This window comes from Bombus vancouverensis, chromosome 13 (assembly GCF_051014615.1).
Source record: "Bombus vancouverensis nearcticus chromosome 13, iyBomVanc1_principal, whole genome shotgun sequence".
Taxonomy (NCBI): Eukaryota; Metazoa; Arthropoda; class Insecta; order Hymenoptera; family Apidae; genus Bombus; species Bombus vancouverensis.
The window spans coordinates 8,870,066-8,891,065 of NC_134923.1; the positions used below are offsets into that span (position 1 = coordinate 8,870,066).

General features: G+C 34.6%; 1 protein-coding gene across 4 annotated transcripts in view; it reads right to left on the reverse strand.

Moving 5' to 3' along the window:
- Nucleotides 1-19,822, reverse strand: part of LOC117161108 (uncharacterized) — a 101,123-nt gene extending 81,301 nt beyond the window's left edge. For 3 of the 4 annotated variants that reach the window (XR_013059926.1, XM_076623887.1, XM_033342373.2), the window contains exon 1: nt 19,392-19,822. The gene's annotated coding sequence lies outside the window, so the exon portion shown is untranslated. Of the gene's footprint in view, nt 1-1,918; nt 2,034-19,391 lie in introns of all 4 variants that reach the window. The other variant, XM_076623886.1, reaches the window with a different exon arrangement.
- Between the last annotated feature and the right edge of the window lie 1,178 nt (nt 19,823-21,000).

The following is a 21,000-nucleotide window of genomic DNA, read 5'->3' on the forward strand; positions in this document are numbered from 1 at the left end:
TTGCGAAAGAAAGACACTTTTCGGACAACCTAATAGTTCGATACGTTCTGTTCCACCGATCATTCTCACCGTGGACATCAATAACCATGAAAGCTGCACGTGACCTTAAACACGGGATAAAAATGAAAAAAGATACTCTTAACTGAGGAAAATCCATCGCGGTATATAAATTTCTTCTGTTTTAAGAATCCGCCAGCCTTAGGAAACCCTTCGTTGGCCCCGAAAAATTTCGTTTAACCCATTTCTTGGCTGGCGAAACCCTGAGAAACCAGAAGTTCCTTTCTCGCTCGCGTGGTAATAACCTCACGGCCGAACAAAGAGTACGAATGGTCGACGTGAAAGGGAAGAAAGGACCTCGATAAAAGTCGCCAAGTATCAGAGAGGAGAAAAGAGGGGAAAAAAAAGAGAGAAGGAAAGAAAAAATTGCGAGACACGTGTGGTTGAAAAGGCGTGGCCTTGAACCACGACCTCGTTGCTATTCCTTGCGTTTCACGATATTGTACACGGTAAAAAGGATACCACGGGTCAGAGTAGATAAGGAGGGACCTGCTGGCATAAGAAACCAGTTGGTCTGAGTGAGAACGAAAGAAGAAGAAAGGGATGAGCCAGGCAAGACAGAAGGGAATGAAGCAACCGTAGAAAAAGTAAGGGTTGGAGGATCAAAGTGAGATATTCGGAAACAAAGGTAGATGGAAAGGAAACTAAACGAGAAAAATTGTGACATACGAAAGAGATAAAGGCGGCTGGTATATATCAACGAAGGTACAACTTTATTCAGGAATTCTTACGGAAAACATAGGGAACTCTGGTTACACCGGAGCAATAATTTATTTATTGTAAGTAAGTAAGATCAGACTGCATTTCGTGTAATTTCATATTTTCATTAACGCAGCTATGGCAATGGGACGTTACTTTAAAATTTATGTCGCCCATCAAAGATTATAACAGCTGCTCTTTTTTTTTTATTACACTTTTTATTATCGCTTTTTATTATTACTTTTTATTACAGGTATTTTTTTGACACTCTGTATGTTTCTACTGTTTTCGATTTTCTACAAACGCAGTCTACTAATGATATTTGCAAATTAGAATCAGTTAGAAGTACGTGATATAACGACCGCTATAGTAATTGCAAGTTAAATAATACGAGTTTGGATGTGAAGATTCCATCTATCGAGGGTTGTTTAACGAAGCATTAAGTACAATTTTGTTCTAACACGCGAATCCCGCTATATCTCACTTGGATTTGTCGACCATGTATGAAAAGTATGTATCATATATGTAATGTTATGGTAAAAATGTTCACGAATTGTACGAGATGGAAAATACGTAACTGACTGACTTAAATTTTTCAGATGAAATACGCAAGAGGCAAGGCTCTTTCCAGTACAAATCTTTTAATGAAGCTTGAAAAATTACGGTTGAAATATATTATGAATGCAAATGAAAATGCAAATGAAAATGCAAATGCAGATCCTTTCTTAACTCGTATATAAAATTCAACGATATATATCCACTTTACATGAACGATGATTCGTAGAGGTCTCGGTATTCTTAACTACAATTTCATAAACTTCCCCAATACTTTTTAATACGCGGGCAATTTAAACACAAACGCATCTTACTTCTTATATACGTTAAAATACGAAATAATTTGAATACGTTATTTCGATCGAAATGTTCAGGCAGTTTCTATAAAGCAACAGATCGGCAACGTTCACTAACGACACAGGATACGATTATAACAGATTATTAAATTATTTGCAATAAAAAAAAAAGGTGAACAAAAAATTGCATCTTTCATAAATAGTTCGTTTCAATCGCATACATAATGTTCGTATTTGTATAACATATGTGTGTCACTCGTATAATACGAAGAATATTTTCAGTGTTATATAAGGAATCGACTATACTTTACTGCGAACAGAAGAGTAGGTGCTACATCTGCAGGCAGCCTTTGTTTTCCCGATTCGAAATTTCCTTCCAGACGATACCATGGAATCCATCCTAGCGGCCTCGAAATTGATCTTTTTCTACGGTTTAAAGACGCCAGGTGTGAGAAATATTAAATTAAAAATGACTCAAGAGAGAGGGAGGGAAAAAGAATGGAAGTTGTAAAAAGTTCGAAGATGAATCTTTTGAGTGAGAATGGAATGATTGTTTGCCTTTAAAATTTCTTCCTCTCTGTTCTACCTTTTATAACATAAAATGAAGTTCTGAGAATTGGATACACAGATTGTTCTTGTGAGGCACTGATGCAACTTTCCAAACGACTACTATACTTCGTTTTTCCTTAACCCATTATGAATCCACGTTTCATTTCCAATCTTTTTCAATCGATTTACACTATCGTTATTATGTACATATCGATCGTTAATTAATATCGTGGCTATGAAAGAGAATTTCAAGGATTCGCTTAATATTTTCCTCGCAGCTATTTCTTCTACCTACATTTTACAATTTTATAAAATTTGCGATATTACGATAAATCCTTGGTTGGTCCTTATATGAGTGAGACAAACGTACATCCGAACAATATTCAAACTCAGTTGCCACGAGAACGAAAAATCGCGTAAAAATATTTTCTTCTACATTCTCGGCTTGTTGTTTTAAGTAGAATCGGACGCTTTCCAGGCTGACTTTGATTACAAAGACGTGTTATACGTTTCAGTCGTAGATAACGTTGCGTACGCGTGAGTGGGTGAAAAACACGAGGAAAGGACGGTCGTTTTCGCGTGAGATTGTACGTGGCGCGTGAAAATCACTGCGCGTGGTAATTTATAGGCAGAAGCCGAGTGTAAGCCACTTCGCCACAGGCACTCGTTTGTTTGAATTTCTTTTGACGGGCATACGCGCAAAGACGAGCAGCCGAGCGTGGCCACTCCAGGGGTTTTCATGAATTTTAATGCTGTTTAGCACTGCAAATCGGACCAGTTATACCAGTGGAAATCGTGCTACCAACGAAAACCGGATTGCCTGACAAGCAGCACTATTTCCTACCTTTTTTTTCCCCCCTTGCAATTTCTGTCTCCACAGAAAACCAAACGTTACGTTTAAGCATACGTTCCTTTCTGAACGATGTGTTCTGTCGGTGGTATTCGAAGGTTTTGTGGAGTAATTTTTCCTTTGGAAAATCGCTCGTGTTTTATTTCGAGGAAGAAAATGTCAAATATTACGTAAAGAGGAGAAATTAAGCGAGTGTTTTATTTATCGAACAGGTTTACGAATCTATGTCGAGAATGGTAGTTAGTGTTGTAGAGAATTGTAGAAACAAATTTATTTATTAAAGCTATTATATAACTTTATTATACTTTCTAATTAATTCTCGCCTCGTTATTTTGTGAATTTTATTGTTTGCTTTTTAATCTACCAAAATACACGCTATCTTTGTTTTTACATTTTTTACATTTATCCTAAAAATCTCTTCTACGTAATTCCTATTTTTCCATCATTTTTGCTTCCTTAATTTTCCTCTGGTCTTAAAACGGACATTTTACGGCTTCGTGAAACGATGAAAGCGACAACTTATATAATAACATTGGCAACGCGGTTGAGATACGCGCGATCGCCTAATATTTGCTGAACAAGGTTGATAAACGCCAATGAAACGTTATTAGAATCGCGAGTTGGTGCTACGTATCGCAAACACATATCAAACAAATTGCGAACAAAATTGACCGCGGCCAGTTCAGACAATTAAATAGAAGCAAACATACCAACAATTAACGTCAATTTCCATGCAAATTTGCGATATTCTCAAACATTTCATAGCGTCGCGTATTCATAAAGGTTCATAGGAAATATACATATGTACATAATAATTACAGCGAAGATATTTATCGAAATTCAGCTTCGTTTCACTTATTAAATGTTATGAACTGTGGTTTACTTTGAATACGTTAGATATTTTTTCATATTGCGTGCATTCTGTATTTTTTGTATTATCGTATATATAGTGAAGTATAGTAACACATAATAAATATATATATATATACTATAATATTTATTTTGTATTACTTTTATATTCATATGAATGCATAAAAATACCAGGTATAATAATAATCTTAACTATGTGTATCTAGAGCTGACGAAATTACTTTATTTGCATAGAGTACTTATGTTACACGAAACATCTTGAAATTTCAATAATGTCGTAATAAAACACGACTCTCTTAAATTTGAAACGACGCGATTTATCAGAAATACGTGATAGCCCGAGACGTTGAATTTCGAACTAGAGTTACGGAAGTCTGAAGCTGCCAAAGATATCCCGTTGCAAGTTGAAACACACCCGATAATACCAAGAGCTACACGAAACCAAAATTTGCATTTCTCGGTTATTCTCGGCTCTCATAACTTTGGATTAATTTCTAATTACCTCATCTCCATAATTCCGTTATCCCTAAAATGCAAGTCAACTTCGCCCTGATAAGTGAAGATGATGTCTGTGATGCATCCTTTGGAAAAACAGGATATATTCTTGGATATAGTTGAGACTTATATTAAACGCGTCGATTCGTTTAATAAAGAGACGAGTGATAAAATTGTAATAGTCAGTTATATCAAAATCACTGTAACTATCAGGTTGTCCGGAAACTTTCTTTCGTTTCATGAGGAAATAATAGACGCACTATGTTTTTTGTTTTGTATTATTTTGTCGAATTATGTACGAACCATTTTATTCTGTTGAGACAAACACCGCGACATTTCACAGACTTGGTTTCACGTTTGTCGTAATACTCGCTAATTACTCTACCATTGAACTGTCCTAGAGAGCACGTTCGTCTATTTATACCTACAGTTGTTATTATAAAAAGTAACTCCGGTTGACGATCACGAATAACGGCGATAATATTTTGCCCGGAGTTCGTTTACCTTTGAACCTAGCAAACGAAAACAACGTTGGTATTCCAAGGGACAATAATATCCGAATCTTCCGTTGATTCATGTGCCGCTACATAGTATTTTATAATATTTTTTATAGCATTTTATAGTAACTTACAAATATGCAATAATTTTTGTAAGTATTTTTAGAATAAATTTTGTGATACGCGATAATTATGGATGTATATATGTTGAATATATGAAATCTTTATGGTATAAGATATCGCATGAGATCTTGCAGATTTATTTAATCCTTCGTAAGTGCATCGACGATTATGAACAGAGGTGTGTATATAAAAATGTAATATTAATATTTAATAGTATGTGCAAAATAAGAAACATTGCTGGTGTAGCAGGAAAAGCTAAGAGCAAGGAGAAAATTCTGAGAAATCGTAATTTCCTAGAAACCTAATTTTCAAACGTAAAAAGATGTTCGACAAAGAAACCAGAAGGCGCCTCGAGTGGCTGCCTCAAGTGTGTGGAGTGAAACGTAAGTAGCAAAGGCTCGTATCTATCCCTTTGTTGGTGATCTAGTTAGAAAGTTATCTTCACCTTCTTTCGTGTATCATTTTCTCTGGTTCAACTATATGAATTTCTTTTCCTCTAAATATACGTACGCATTTGTCTTCTTTCAAGTTCGAAGCACAGGTGCACATTCCTGCAATAAAAGCAATAATGCTTCACATATTGCCAACTGCTTCTAAGAAATCTTTCAGTTTCCTTTCTATAGCATTCATTCGCAAGAGATAATGTTGCAGTCTTAGGAAACTTCCTTTCGTAGTATTAGGTTGTCCGAAAAGTTTCTTTCGTTTTATAAGGAAACAATGGATGCATAACATTTTCCGTTTTACATTATTTTATCGAATTACGTATGATCCATTTTGTTCTATCAAAATAAACATCACAACGTTCGACAGATTAGGTTTCATGTTTGTATAAAGATACGTCGTTGTAAAAGGCGTGTCTGTAAAAGAAAGACACTTTTCGGACAACCCTATACATATTCTATGTACATATATTGGGTTGGCAACTAAGTGATTGCTGATTTTGTCATTAGGTGGTAACGACAAAACCCGCAATCGCTTAGTTGCCAACCAGTTTTGCAAGGGAATTTTTGATACATCCAATGGACGATAATTGCAAGTTTCGTATCGCACACCTTTAAAGCATAACATTTTTTATTGATGAAATACTAGTTGAGGAAGTTAACGAACTATGTAAAATTATACTGAACGCTATCTCGTTCATTGCAATTCCATCTTTCAAATTGAAGAATAAGAAATTATCGAAGAAATAGTGCACGAATATCATTGCGTATCGCTGTTCGCTCGAAGAAATGAGAAACAGGAGCAACTTTTTCCTAGGGAAATCCTCTTCAAACTATATGTATATCTATATATAAAACTGTTTCTATTCCATCGTTCAAAGCCAAAAATAAAAAATTGTTCAGAAGGAACTGTTCTGCTTGTGTGCAACCATGTGCAACGAAAGAAAAAGAAGAAGAAAGACAATGAACAGAAGAAACTCTTTCTCTTTGCAGACTTGAGAAAACTACGCTTAAATTCGCAGACAAGAACAGAGTGTAACGAATAGCAAATTAAGAAAAGTTGTCGAGTTATATAGAGTTGCTTGATCTCGTCATCGGTGTTGCACGTTCTCATGCATCTCAGAGCACGTATATTACTTCGTCATTTGCATCTAGCAAAGGTATGGATCGTAACGCTGTCACGAAACGCGGAAGAATACCGTGGATGGAATTTCTAAGCGAAATTCTCGACCAACCCTACTCTCTCTCTCTCTCTCTCTCTCTCTCTCTCCTCTCTCTCTCTATTTATCTATCTGTCTATCTCTATCTCTATCTCGTTCTATTTGTTTTTCCTGCTCGATGCTGGGCATGATACTGTGATAATACAGCTACTGCTGTAACTCGAGAGAAAAACATCCGCTCGATCCAACTTTTCTCCGGTTAACGTTATCTTTGGGATCCATCGTCCAGGTGAAACGATAGACTAGTAGAGTTTCTGAAATGGGAATTCGATACGCTAGAATTCCGTCATTCGAGGCACCATTAACAACTATCCAAACATTTTATCAGTTCGATGAGTTTTCTTCTGTTTCTTCCTTATCTTTGTCCTTTTTTCCTCTTCTTCTTTAAAACGAAATAAAAAAAAAGACACTGCACGTTTTCTATTATTTTAAGAATATTGGCTTTCCATGAATATTATCGGATGATTAAATTTACGATAACATTGATAATTAGACCGTAGACTTTGATGCATTTATGGAACGATTGAAGATGCAGAAATGCATAGAATGATATGAAAAAGTATGTACGATATCTAGAATATAGCACATGTTATGAACAACGCTAAAAGAATATTGAAAAACGGACGTGCGAGATATTTTCAAGGAGATAGAGAGATAAGCAGATGGTATATTAAAATAATATTCCTGGAAAAGATATTGCTGAAAAGTTCAAACTAAAGAAAATTCTATATTGATTAGTAATTGATTGGAAATCAATTTTTCTAACTCAATTAAAATAAGGTGAAGATTAATTTACGAAGGTTAGAAAAATCTTTCACGCGCGATTACGGGTTAATTTATAAATTATTCAACAATTTAAAAGAATTTTTCTAGCACTATATCAATGATGCATCAAGCGTATCGACGTCATCCTATGTATATTGGCGGACGTTCTACCTTTTTTAATTATATTCTCGAAAATATGCATTTACATAAAAGTCCGCAGTCCACTAATGATTTATTAAAAAAGAAAATTTCCACTCCTTCAACGAGGAAAGTTTAGTTAATCCAATTACAGAAAGAGGTTCCAAACACTCGACCTTGAGCCGAGCGCATATCCGTCGGAGGCTTATCGAGCCACGTCTGACCTCGCACGGATCAAACTACTAGCCTCGAGGATCCTTCACCGTCACGTCGAGCTTTTCATCTTTCGCGTCTTATTGTTAATCTCTAAAGGCTGGTTCAGACACGACTAGTACAGCAGACGAGTAGCAAGGAATTTAGTAACTTGCCGTGACTGAACACCAAGATTTTAATGCGATAGTCGAGTAAGACATTACAGTAGCTGAGGCAAGAAGCAATTAACGTTAGTGAAATGTCGCGTGTGAACACTAAAATTTAGTCGGACAGTTTAAAGAAACGTCGTTCCAAATTTTTAGATTTCTTGATCAAATAGACCAACAGCTGGTCACTGATTGAAATATACATTATTTTAAACCAGGATGCTCGATGATCGTATGGAATAGTATACAAATTACTTTTCAGGTAACTTTAAATATTTTTTAAAAACAACAAAGAGGAAAATTTTCGCAAGGATTAAGGAACATAAATAAAATCGTTAAATTCTCCGTTTCTGTCAAATATTAACTTATATTAACATGGCATTTAATTTATATTAATCTAAACATCACAACTATTCTGTGACAAATTTTACAAGTCCTGGTACAATGGATCATATCTTTGGGTAAAAAATTTTCATTGGGAATAACAGTTATAAAAGATAAAAATTTCTTTCATTATCGGTAGTTATCGGTTAGTTTGGTTATCAGTAACCAATATAAATGTCTGGAATTTTTTTTTTTTTTTTTGTTATCTAGTAACTATTATCGATGATCCGAATTTTATTTTGGTTACCGATAATCATTATCGATAAGGAAAAATTTGGTTGGTTGTCGCTAAGCAATATCGATGATATTGGCCGTGTGTGAACCAGTTTTAAAAGAAAGTACAGTCACCCTGTCGCGAAACAAAATTACATCGTAGAGTAGACACGCGTGTACACGATGCTTGCGTCAAAGAACGAATAGTTTTTTTCTTTGTTTTGACATTTGCCACCGACAAATAGGCGGCCGACTGACGTAATTCATTGATAATTGAACGGAATTCGATCGGCTGCCCCCTGTAGAGCGTCATACTAACAGTGGATTACATTCTCGCATTCGTCGTTTTATTTTTCATCCGATCCAACAGAGATTGTCTCTGGAATTGAAAGAAACGTAGGTTGATGAAAGTCAATCGCGGACTGTTCTATTTTCGAACGAGAGTTTGTATCTATGCGTCTATGCGGAATTTCAAAATGCATAAATTGTACAAAAAATATACGATATTCTTAGATTTCACCCCTTTAGAAACGTTTCTTTAGCAATTTTCCGCGATTTTATTTCTTCGGGAATTTCTCTTCAGAAGCCCGTCTGTTCATAAAAATTGCGTAAAGATCGGAGATTAAATAGTCTGCTCGAATGGTTGTGAATCGAAAAGCTCAGTAGAATATTTTCGCAAATTTGTGACCTTAAATGGCAAGAGAAAAATTGCTAAATCTTGCTGGAAAAATATTGCTAATTGGACGGCTGTGTGGATAAACTTTAGATTAGTATTTTTAATCTGGAAATAGCTGGAGAAAAAGGAAGAATTCTTGATTTGTCGAATTAAGAAGATACTGGATGAATTATTTTTTCTGAATGCTTTATGATAATTCCCTTCTGTTCATTATAATTCCAGGCAGTTTTAAAATAATTTTTATTCTACGTTAACTTATAAATTCGTTCTTACTCGTCCAGGCTTTGCGATATTTTCGCTGACAGTGGAATTTCTCTCGTAGCTTCCTAAAATGCGTTCATTATCCAGGGAAACAGTAATTACGTATAAACAAAGGATACGGTCTGATTAAAGGATGACTTTAATATTCATAAATCTAACAGGCAAAAATGGTATCTGCGTGATTATTCAATTAGAAGTTTGAGAGCTCCGTTTTAATCCGAATTGCTTGCAGATAAAATTGGATTAAACGGAAAAGATAAAGAAAAAGAAAGTACAGTGAAAAATATTAAACGAAGAATTAATGAAAATGATCGCTACCATATCATATCGCAAGGAAACTCTATTCGATCGTAATGCAAGACTTCCAAGTTAATTAAAGCGATAATTAATATAAAAAATAGCAGTAATGTTATCAATCTAAAAATTTATCAAAAGAAAAATACGGTCTTCGCTGTGAAGACTTCATTTCTAATTTTGAACAATCATCCTTTATTCCTTTTCACTGCAGAGAAAAATCCACATTAACTTTCTATTGACTATGTTTCGAACGAAATCAAACAGACGATTTCTATCCTTTTCTATCTAAAAATGATCTTCCTGTCTTCTTTAGAAAAAGATTCCTAAGAAAAAGCCGCAACAAATATCAACGTAAAATTTCATTAGAATCTTCCACCAAGACATAAATTTGTCAAAAGTAGAATACAATCTTCTCTTAAAATACGCGCGTTTAATTAAAAAAAAAAATCAACGTCCATTAAATGTCAAGAAGAAAATTACTGTATTTTCAGTACAAAGTATGCAAGACACTAATCAGTGCCCTGTGTTATCAAACCACACATTTCCGCATAGAAAAAAGCAATCTCTAGAAAAAAAAAGAAGCTTCCAGTTCTAAAAAAACCAACCCCAATTCTGCTTCATCTCGGCGAAAAACTGACACCGACGTTTCAACCAATAAATTTCAAAGAAGACCGAGGAAACAATATCATTCCTCTTCCACTCTCAAAGATAGTCATTCCATTTCCTCGAAACCAACAGAAATGAGAATAGATAAAAATGTCGTGTCATCGATCAGCCCCCGTTCTCGGCTATAGCCACTTTTATTATAAATCGATATGTCATACAAAGGACACGAAAGACGACGATGAAGAAGAAACGCGAAAGACCTTCGAGATGGATGAGCTGCTTCCTTTCGAGGGCTCCAACATATCTCCGTAAGATCGTCGCCACTACAAACAATCCTTTGGTTACGCAAACGAAAGCCGAAAGGATGGCGAGATAAATCACGACGACGTAATATTCCGGCCGATTCAGCACAGTCAGTAAAATATTATGTAAAATGTAAGCGACGTTGCTCGACATGATCGAGAAGATCACAGAAAATGTAAGAGAAATTCTTCCCTATGATTCTTGTCCTACGAGATACGAGGTTCGAACGACTTTCGTAAAATGAAAATTTATAGAAAATTAGGAATATTTTAATAATTGAAAAATAGTTCTCGACTTATTCTTCACGTCACGGAAAATCGAAAAAAGACTGAGAGAAGCTCTTCCCTAAGATTCTTGTCTACTTTCATCGGATTACGCGATACGAGGTTCGAACGACTTTCGTGAAATAAAAATTGTTGAAAAATTAGGAATATTTTGACAATTAGAAAATATCTTCTAGTTTTTTGCAAGAATTAATTTCCTATCACTCTTTGTAATTTTATAGCATTATTGCCTTCTATAAAAGATCAATTTCTTATCGATTACTTGTAATTGTATATTGTAAACATATAAATTAGAAATCCTGCCTTTTAATTTATAGATTTGTCGTCTGATGGCTATAGCTTCAAAGAAGAAATAAGATTCTTTGTGTCAAAGAAATAAAAATGAAACGTACCTTCTTCTATATGTATCGAGAAATATTAAGAATTGCTTAAAGCACTGTAAAAATTTAATTTTGTTACAATATTAAATCTGTATAATATACTATATAGTTTACAAAATTCTATATACTTAAATTATAAAATTCTATTCCAATATATAAATTAGGAATTATACAATTATATACATGTATATATAGATTCTTTATTTACATAGAATTTTATAATTTCTGTCTGTTTCTATCTCACTTTATATCAATTTATACATCGTATACGTATGATATTTCAAGAATATCTTACGAACTATTTACCATCTTCTCTGGATATACCTCTAAACCATACCAACGATCCTAAAAAAATTTTTTAAATTCCAAAGGTATTTACGCGAATAAAAAGGTAAGAAGATCCATTTCATTGCAAAACGTTTCTTCGAATTTCAATTCTGAGAAGATATTCACACGTGTAACTATGTATCGCTGCTTAAGGTTCTGCTGTAACACGAACTTGTTATCTCGAGGTCTGGATATAGCGTGTCTGAAAAAAGTCTTTCAAGGAACGATAATTCGCGGTTGGGGATCACAAAATGCCGCTCCTTTCGACCGCGACTTATTTCCCTCGGTCACGCTATACGTAGATAAAAATAATTCGAGGTTCAGGATTAATTCACTGTAAATTGATAAAAAAAAAAAAGGTTCCACGTTAACCGACTTATCCGCTTTTACGCTATGCGTTATTAGCGATAGTCAAACGTTAGTCCATCGGCCGTGGATACCTGTGGCTCACGCACCACTTTTGGTTCTCCAACACGATAACCTTCGCCAAATTCGCAGATTTTTATCGTACCAGCATGAAACGAAATTCTTCTATTTTTACCCTGTTCTTTTTTAGTTGGTCAGGAAATTTCATATGGAGTAGCTAGTCGGAGTTACGAGATCGTTGTTTATTTTTGGGTAATCTTGTCTGTTAATCTTCAAGGTACGAAGCGATGGAGGAATTTCAAGTATCGTTTAGCTGAGAATTAATTTGACGAAGGCTAGATAAGCAGGGCTGAGATATAATTCTTTTTAGAATTATGGGATAATTAATTTAACATTTTTTTATAGTCCTTGACACTTTAATGAATAGATGGATATATTAGTTTGCTGGGTTGCTGATTATTTAACGAAGGTTAGGTAAGTAGTGGATAGACTCGTAATGAATCGCGAGATAATTAATCAGTTTTCGAAAACTCGAGAAATTTTACGTATCATTTTCAAAAATATGTAATATATTTCTACCATTTTGGAAACTTTCTGACATTTTATTTCTTTAGAAAATCTTCTTCGAAAACCTTACCATTTCTATATATAAATATCAACTTAATGTAAAACACTGTACCTCTTATTTATTCTACAACGCCACTAGGCCAAAGCAAAAATAATTTCGTTGAATCTAAAATCGCAAATACATATCTTACGAGATTACAGGTTTTCTATATATTTCCATTGACAATCTTCGTCCCGGTCATTCAAATCCTTTAATATTTCAGCTTGTCGATTCCAAAGGAATTGCCCGGGGCTCCAAACTCGAAAAGATTCGACACGTTGCTAAAATATATGCAGAACGGCGCATCGAACGCATCGCTGAACGATTACAGGAAGTTACACACCTACCCACGTTCTACTTTGGAAAAGTTCTTCACGCGAGAAACCAATCCGTGTTCCATGCATTTTTAATTAAACAACCAAATAATGCGATACCGTGTGCCCGGATAACGTGACTCGAAGAAGAAAGTTTGCTTCCAAAGAAAACTTCGTTTCTCTTGGAAGCTCGTGTCGATACTTCCAAGATTCGATAGTAGCTCTAAGTTTATGGGATTGAAGGAAGAGAATCGATGGAGATGGAAAATCGAAGACAAACCGTCGATAAGTGTTTAATTTTTTTAGCACAGTTGGACGTTGATCGGGTTACTCGATTATAGGTTTCTCTTCGTGTTTTATTGGGTCAGTTTATTGGGGTGAAAGTACGGTTTGGATCAACTAAAGTCTTCGTTAAATGTATTACGTTTCCTTTTTCTTTCGACGATATATTGCTATTTATTGGATGTTAGTATCAAACTGCGCATTTTTCATACATTTACATTAAAGTGCAAGAATGTACAGAATGCACGTAATATGCAAAAATAGGAGAAATGAAACGATTGTTGTATAGTCTTCAACGGATGAACTGAACGGATTACATTGCATCAGTTATGTGGAGAATTAAATGAAACTGATTTTATTTGGACGATATTATGATACAGAGACTTCATTATTTCGTTAGGAATTTTATAATTCTGTATAATATTAATTATTAGAAGTTGCATCTCTCTATTAAAAATGGGAAAAGACAGTGGAAAGAAGGCAATTAGAAATACGTATATTAGTTTTCCGTATGAAACTGCCTGACATAAAAATTGATTTATTTATTTATTTATTTCAATAAATACAAGTGCATGAATAGAAAAAAAATATGACATAAGAGAAATGCTATAAAGTAAAAAAAGCTAGGGAAATAAAATAGAATGCAATTATGCTCTTCACCAATCTGGAAAATACAGGCACCTGACAAAAATTCATCACATTTGCGTCAGATTGTTTACCGAGTTTCTATTGCACATCCATTTTAATCAAATTCATACGCATCAGAGAGAACCGTGCCGTTCCTTCGGCTGTCGACGAGAAACGAATCGAAAACAGATCGATCGAAAAATTGTTTTTCTCTTGCCGGGAATGCGAAACTCGTCGGACATCGAAATAAACGAAATAATTGATAGATCGTCGCGGCGGAACTAGCGCGTCGGATATACGATCGCAATTTGTACTATTTCTCTGTTGGCGTATCGTAACGTGTGTCACGGAACGTGAAAATATTCGCACCGATAACCGATGAATGGAAACTTTTCGCAGCAGAAGCTCGGGAAAAGCACTTAAATATACGGTCGGATCGATATTTATTTAAAAATTCACACAGCGTCTCTTTCACCGGAATAAAATTTCTGCAATTACAGAGTAGAATAACAAATATAACTGAAATATTTTTAAAATACGTATATTTCCTAATGATTTTTATAAACAAACAGTATATTACGATGCTTGTCATGATGATGCTTTTCGCGACTTCTAGTGAAACGAGAGGGTAAAAAATGACGAGTTTGAAAACTTTCGAGAGAAACGAGAGACGAACAGAATCTGGCATCGTAATAGCTTTTAATCCTTTCACATTTGACACTGCGTATATACGGCACTGTATTTCAACAAGTTATCACATTGCCATTACAAGCTATTCGTAAGCAGCGTTTTCATTATAAACAATATAATTTCATTGAAAGTACGTGTTGCAAATTTAAATTTTCTGTAGTTTAATTTTGAATTTTTATATCAACGTCTTGGTCTTGTTTGTACAAGCCAAGAGTTTTAAACATACGTTAAATATTCAATACGACTGAAACAAACAGATATAAAGGAGAAAGATGAAACAAGAAGACACAAAGAGGAAAATCGAAAAAGATTCTCTTGTATTTCTTTACTTAGCTATCCTTTAACTAGTTAGTACGATATATAAATACAATAATAAACGCAGTGGTGTAGACATACTTCTTACACCAACTGTATATACAGGGTGGTTGGTAACTGGTGGTACAAGCGGAAAGGGGGTGATTCTACGCGAAAAAAGAAGTCGAAAATATAGAATACAAATTTAAAAATTTAAAAATTTTAAAAATTAAAAAAATAACGTCAATCGAGACAAAGATCTACAGTGAGATCCGTTATAACGAGACGTGATAAAGTGCACGCGTACCGAGCGAAAATTCAAAGTCGATTTTCTCGAAAACCAAGCCTCAAACGAAAAATTTGTATTCTATATTTTCGACTTCTTTTTTCGCGTAGAATCACCCCCTTTCCGCTTGTACCACCAGTTACCAACCACCCTGTATAATCTCCCTGCTTATAGTTTAAAAAATAAACCAAAAATTACCTACATTCAATTCATCGATTATATTTCTTCGACATCGTCGTTAATTTCCAGTTTTTCAACGATCCTTACACAGAACCTATTGCCAAAGACTTATAACGTCGGTGTTAACGAGTTCCCTTGTGTGTTCAAAAAGGTAACACCCGCGAACACTCATCGCAAAAGATCTTCATGCTCTGTCTATGTTCCAAGGTTTCCTGTTGGCAAATAGAATCTGTACAAGAGTACATCGAAGGCGTCATCCGAGGTAAAGGTATTTAGCCGGTCACGCGAGACATCGTGTCATCAAACAGCCAATTAAATCGTAAAACGCGACGAAATCGTGTACTCGACGAATCGATCTTTCCGCGAGTAACACGATCTTCCACGTGATTCCTCGATAATTCGCTTGTACGTATATTTAAGTAATTAGATTTTCAGCTAATCGTCCATTAGTGTTGTAATCTGTGACACGAGTGTCAAGTATCTATTTTCATAATTTATTTCGATCTCTGCTTTCTGTTTTCTATAAAATTGATTGAACACGTACCAACAACCTGCCACAACTACGATCCACTTTTAACGATTCTCGGAATGTTTAGATTAGAAGAGCGTAAGCTCGTTGCCGATGTTGCCCATTCGCCTTCAACTTTGTAAACTGTTATATATCATATTGGTGGGAAATCTTCCAGCTATTAACACTAAAACTATCGATAGTTAACACGAACCTATTTCTACCCAAAACCAGTCAAAATGACTGGTCTTAAAAAAGTACGTAATAATAGAATATTTTTATATTTATTGATTCATTACTTTCCTACAAAAGGAATTCCATGTTATGTAGTACATTTTTGGTATTAATCCATCTGCGACTATGATTCCTAAACGATGGTTGGCACATTAATAAAATTGTCGAACCAGTCATTTTGACTGCTGTGGTATTTCTAGTCTTAGCATCTAGCGATCGATCCGGAATTTTCCTGCTAACTGATATCATCATATCGAACGATACGCAGTAAAAATTTGAAAAATGTGTGCGAAGTTGTACAAAACGAGGAAACTGGTTAATTGGGGCTCGATAAACAGATTGCAGGACCCTTTTACATTTTAACCAGTACCAGTCAAAGTGACTGGTATTAGTATAAATAGCCTAGATACAAAATTATTTTCAGTTTGAATACATAAAGAAGAAAATAAAATTCATTATATTATTCTTTTAGTTGTCGTTGCGAAAATCATTACATCGTCGTGGAAAAAAATGAAACATGCAGTAGGAATTTTAAAATAAAATTGTAAAACCAGTCAATTTGACTGGTGTGGTAGTTCTAGTGTTAGCTCGTTCGAGGATTCTCGGACGATTTCCTTCGTTCTGTACATCCACCCACAGGACCAACTATGTTCCAATAGTTGTATTAATCGAATACGTATATGTAAACACGCCAACTCACTCGTACATCAGTTGAACTTTTTGTGAATCGTTGCCTACGTTTAAAAAACATACGAAAGACACTTTATATTCGTCTTCATTTCCATGGCGTGTATGACTAGTGTTATATTTTTGTTATATGTTGGTATATTCGTTTAGCCAATGACAGTTGTATCCAAAGTAAAAGGTTTATTTTCAAAACGCTTACAAACGAACGATCGAATGAATAAATAATTTTACCTCGATGGTATTTATTTACTATCGAGTAATCAATGTTATTTTATTTTATTTTAGTTGCTTTCTAATATTGGGTAATATTTAGTTACTGGTTTAGTCATTGGGTAATATTTATTGGGTAATATTTAGTTACTTTCTAATATCAATAATTATCATCCAATAAGAGTTTTCGTATGTTTCGACGTACTGAAGTGAAGATTCATTTAGAAAATAAAAAATATTCTTTAACGCGATTGGAAATTGTTTGCGACACGTGTATTTTTGTGACATTTCATCTTTTTAGATAGCCCTTTTCGATGTATCAAAGTTTGAAAATAATCGCAAATTCCGACTAAATTGTAAAGTATTACCGATTATGGAATAATTTCAAAGAAATTTTATTTTCGATATCTGTACATTTGTGCATTTTAGCATGTCGTTCTATATTTTTGTACATTTATACTTGCCATAAATGCACAAATGTCAACAAGTATAATTCTCGGAAGCCTTTTCGTAAATCATAGCTCCCCGTTGCTTGAGATAAATCCACGAAATATCGTACGTTCGATTTGTACACGAAACTTGCTGGTTCCTCGATTTCCTCGGAGAAAAATTCCCAATGCATATTGCGGTAAAAAGGGGGGGGGAAAACCGAGTCACAAAATTCCAGCGAATAGCTTTGATGAATTTTTGCTTTTTTATAATACTTTTATGTTACGCTTGCAAAACGGTCCTTTTGGTACTCAAAATTTTATCATGCGGTTTTCCTTTCCTTTGCTTTTTTTTGTGAAAGAAACGAGTAAAAAGAATTCGATTACGACAGTGATCGGAATTAAAAGGATTTTTATTGGAACAGAGAGATATAAATTTGTCATGGGAAGACAGATGGTTTTTCAATTGTGATAAAATGGAATGAAAATTGAGAAAACGGCCAAATTTCTAGCGAACGTAAAGTTATAACATTCGTTGTATATTCTCGGAGGCTGCGAGTTATTCAATTTTTATAACGAATTTTCGATCATTGGGAGAAAATTATACGTAAAATAATTCCTTCTCTAGCTGTTATTTATTATGCATACCTGAACGTTTATTAATATTAAATAAACCGTAATGTTAAATACGTCGACCAATGAAAAAGATCTCATTGTGTGGAATTTCATACGCATAATTCAATCTCATAATTCCTCTTGATACCTACATATGCGTTTTTGGATCGAATATCAAAATCTCATTTACGATCCTCCCCCTTTTGTTTTATTCGTAATTTCATTTCGAAAAATGAATTCTTATCCTACGCCTACATATTTATCTTTATTGTTCAAAATAAAATACCTTACACGTCATAATATTATTACGACATGTATGGTTGCCCTGCTGACGCAATATTATACTTTTTTCCAGAATAGAACACGGCTGAGTGTCTCTTGCATGATATTATTACCGAAATTTTGCGAAAATTCTCTCACGAAATAGAATCAGTCAAATAAATAAAATTTCGAAATAATGGAAATTTCGTAAATAGAATAAATTTTGCAAATTGCTAGTCTACTAATTACTAATCTAATCTATTAATAATATGTGATATAATATGTACATTTATATAACACTGAATTTACTAAAAATAATAGTTAATATCTCCATTTAATGGAATTCTTACTCGAGACCTTTAACGTATTAAGACTTGTAAGCGGAAAACTTCCCTTTTCGAAATAAAGATAAAATTTTCCAATTGAAACTTCCCTATATACAATCATAATCTCAATGGTAATTATATTAAAACACCATCAATCTTAATCAATTCACTGCTTTTCGAAGAATCTCCTAAAAAAGACTTATTATTCCATATTATCAATTTTTATTATTTCTCTGCATAAAAAACACGTCCCCCTAGCGGGTATGCACTTAACTACAAAACACAAGCAGATACAAAAACGCGCGCTTTTTGTCATCCGCCATATTTACTTCCTAAATCACAGTCAATAATCAAATTGAAGTCAATTGGGACCAAGGATACAAGCGTTGGAAAAAAACTTGTCAACAAACAGACGGGACAGGATCGCACGACAAAAACAAGCGAACGTGCATTATGGAATCGTTAAACCGTTATAGACTCTAACATAGACAAATATAGCCGTACGTTATTAATATAAATTATTGATTTATTGCTAAAATCCGTATAATTGTTTCGCCCATTGTCAATCAAATATATGCTGTTATTAACAATTACGTCGCTAATTTGTTAAAATACAAGTTATATTGGTTTGTCGATGAGGATCTTAAATCTAGAAAATATCTGCGAAATACATATTATTGTTTCGCCCTTCGTTGATTTAACAGCATTGTGCGTTTTCGCTAATATAAACACGGTATGCGTGGTAGGCGCACGTGTTCCGGGGGAAACAATAACAAACACGGTTTCGACTAGTTTTGAGTATCAAACTACAAAGTGAAACGTTATCACTTACCACATACGATACGTTCGGCGTCACACGCGCTGTTTTCCTTCCATCCTTCTTCCCACTAGACCAAAGAAGCGAGTCTCTTTTCTTCTCCGATCGAAAAGCCTCCTTCTTCGATCAAAAAGGAAGCGAATTATGTTCAAAAAGCACGGCCATTAGTCAAGTAAAGTCTTCGTTCGAACGAGATATCACACGAAATATGTATGTATATAAACGATACAAACGATACGAAAAAACACACGAGTACGAAATCACGGAGGAACTTCGAACTAAAATTAATGTTAAAAATTTCCAACTATTAAAGTATTGATTTTCACGGAGCGTTACACGGTTATGTTCATTGTTTTATGTTTTGATTCGCGGTTATTGGACCGTACACGTTGTTCGTCGCGCGTTTGTACCGACGACGATCACCGTAACACGTGTTACTTGGTCGACTGACAAACCTCGACTGCCGCCCCAAAGCCAGGATCGCTTCGTGCTATCCCCACCAATGCGCGCTTCCCCCACGCCAAGGGCCCATGACTTCAAACATTTGCATATGTAAGGCAGTAAGCTTCCTTGAGTTTGGCTGCCCTTTGAACCTTCAGGGTGGAATAAAGTTTGACTATCGAAACATAACTCGTAAACGTGAAATCGTTTTTCTGTGTTTGACTATCTAGCTTTTTCCAGCGACTTCGATCTCGTGGACTATTAAAATATAGAAAATAATTTTCAAGCACGTGAATTTTTACAAGCAAGGTACCTGTGCATGTTTTATACTCTGTAGTAAAAATATTAAATTGTAAAATGGTTCGATTTCAGAACAGATACGACGCGAATTACCATTGCATGACCTCTGTCAAACATAAAAGCGCGTACAACTCAGATGCCAGGCTATTTTTCAGCTTTTGTAAAATAGATCGAGATGAAACACACGCTGTGTCCTTCAGACACAGTTCAAAACAGACAAAAATTCCAAAAATTAGATTTTTCCACTCCATAGCTTATCAACTATCTCTAGATCACTGTTTTGTTCTTTTTTATTCAATGCACAAATACAACCCTTCTACTGTTTTGTCACGGTATTAGATAGATACTATTCAATGTACAGCCTTATACTATCTTATTGTACGTATAGATGTCTTGGTGTATGATTTCTTTGCCAATTTTCTTTTTTTCTCTGTTAGGTGAGAAGCTTGTGGTTAGTAGCTTCTGTAGTTTAAATTACGGACGACTCTGAGATAGATGATACTATCAAGAACTATTACAGACTGTTATTATATGACTATTATAGAATGCTTGTAGCATTAGAGATGGATGGTCATGTCAGAAAAAGATATCAAAAACCTGGTAATTTGTGGTTTCTTTAGTAATTACACAGTATGCGGATATCGTATATAATTAAATTAGTTCTATAATTCAATTAACCTTGGTGAACGTTAATAACACTTTGCTGTAATAATATGTGAGATGGCAATATTATGGTAGTATTATAATCAAAGGCAAATTGCATAATTTCTAATCTTCGGTTTAAGCAACAAGTGATATCATATAATAGTGACATTTATAAATATTCTACAAGTTTTCTGTCTGTTGAAAGCCCTGAAGATTAAAAAAATTGGGCTTAGAATTA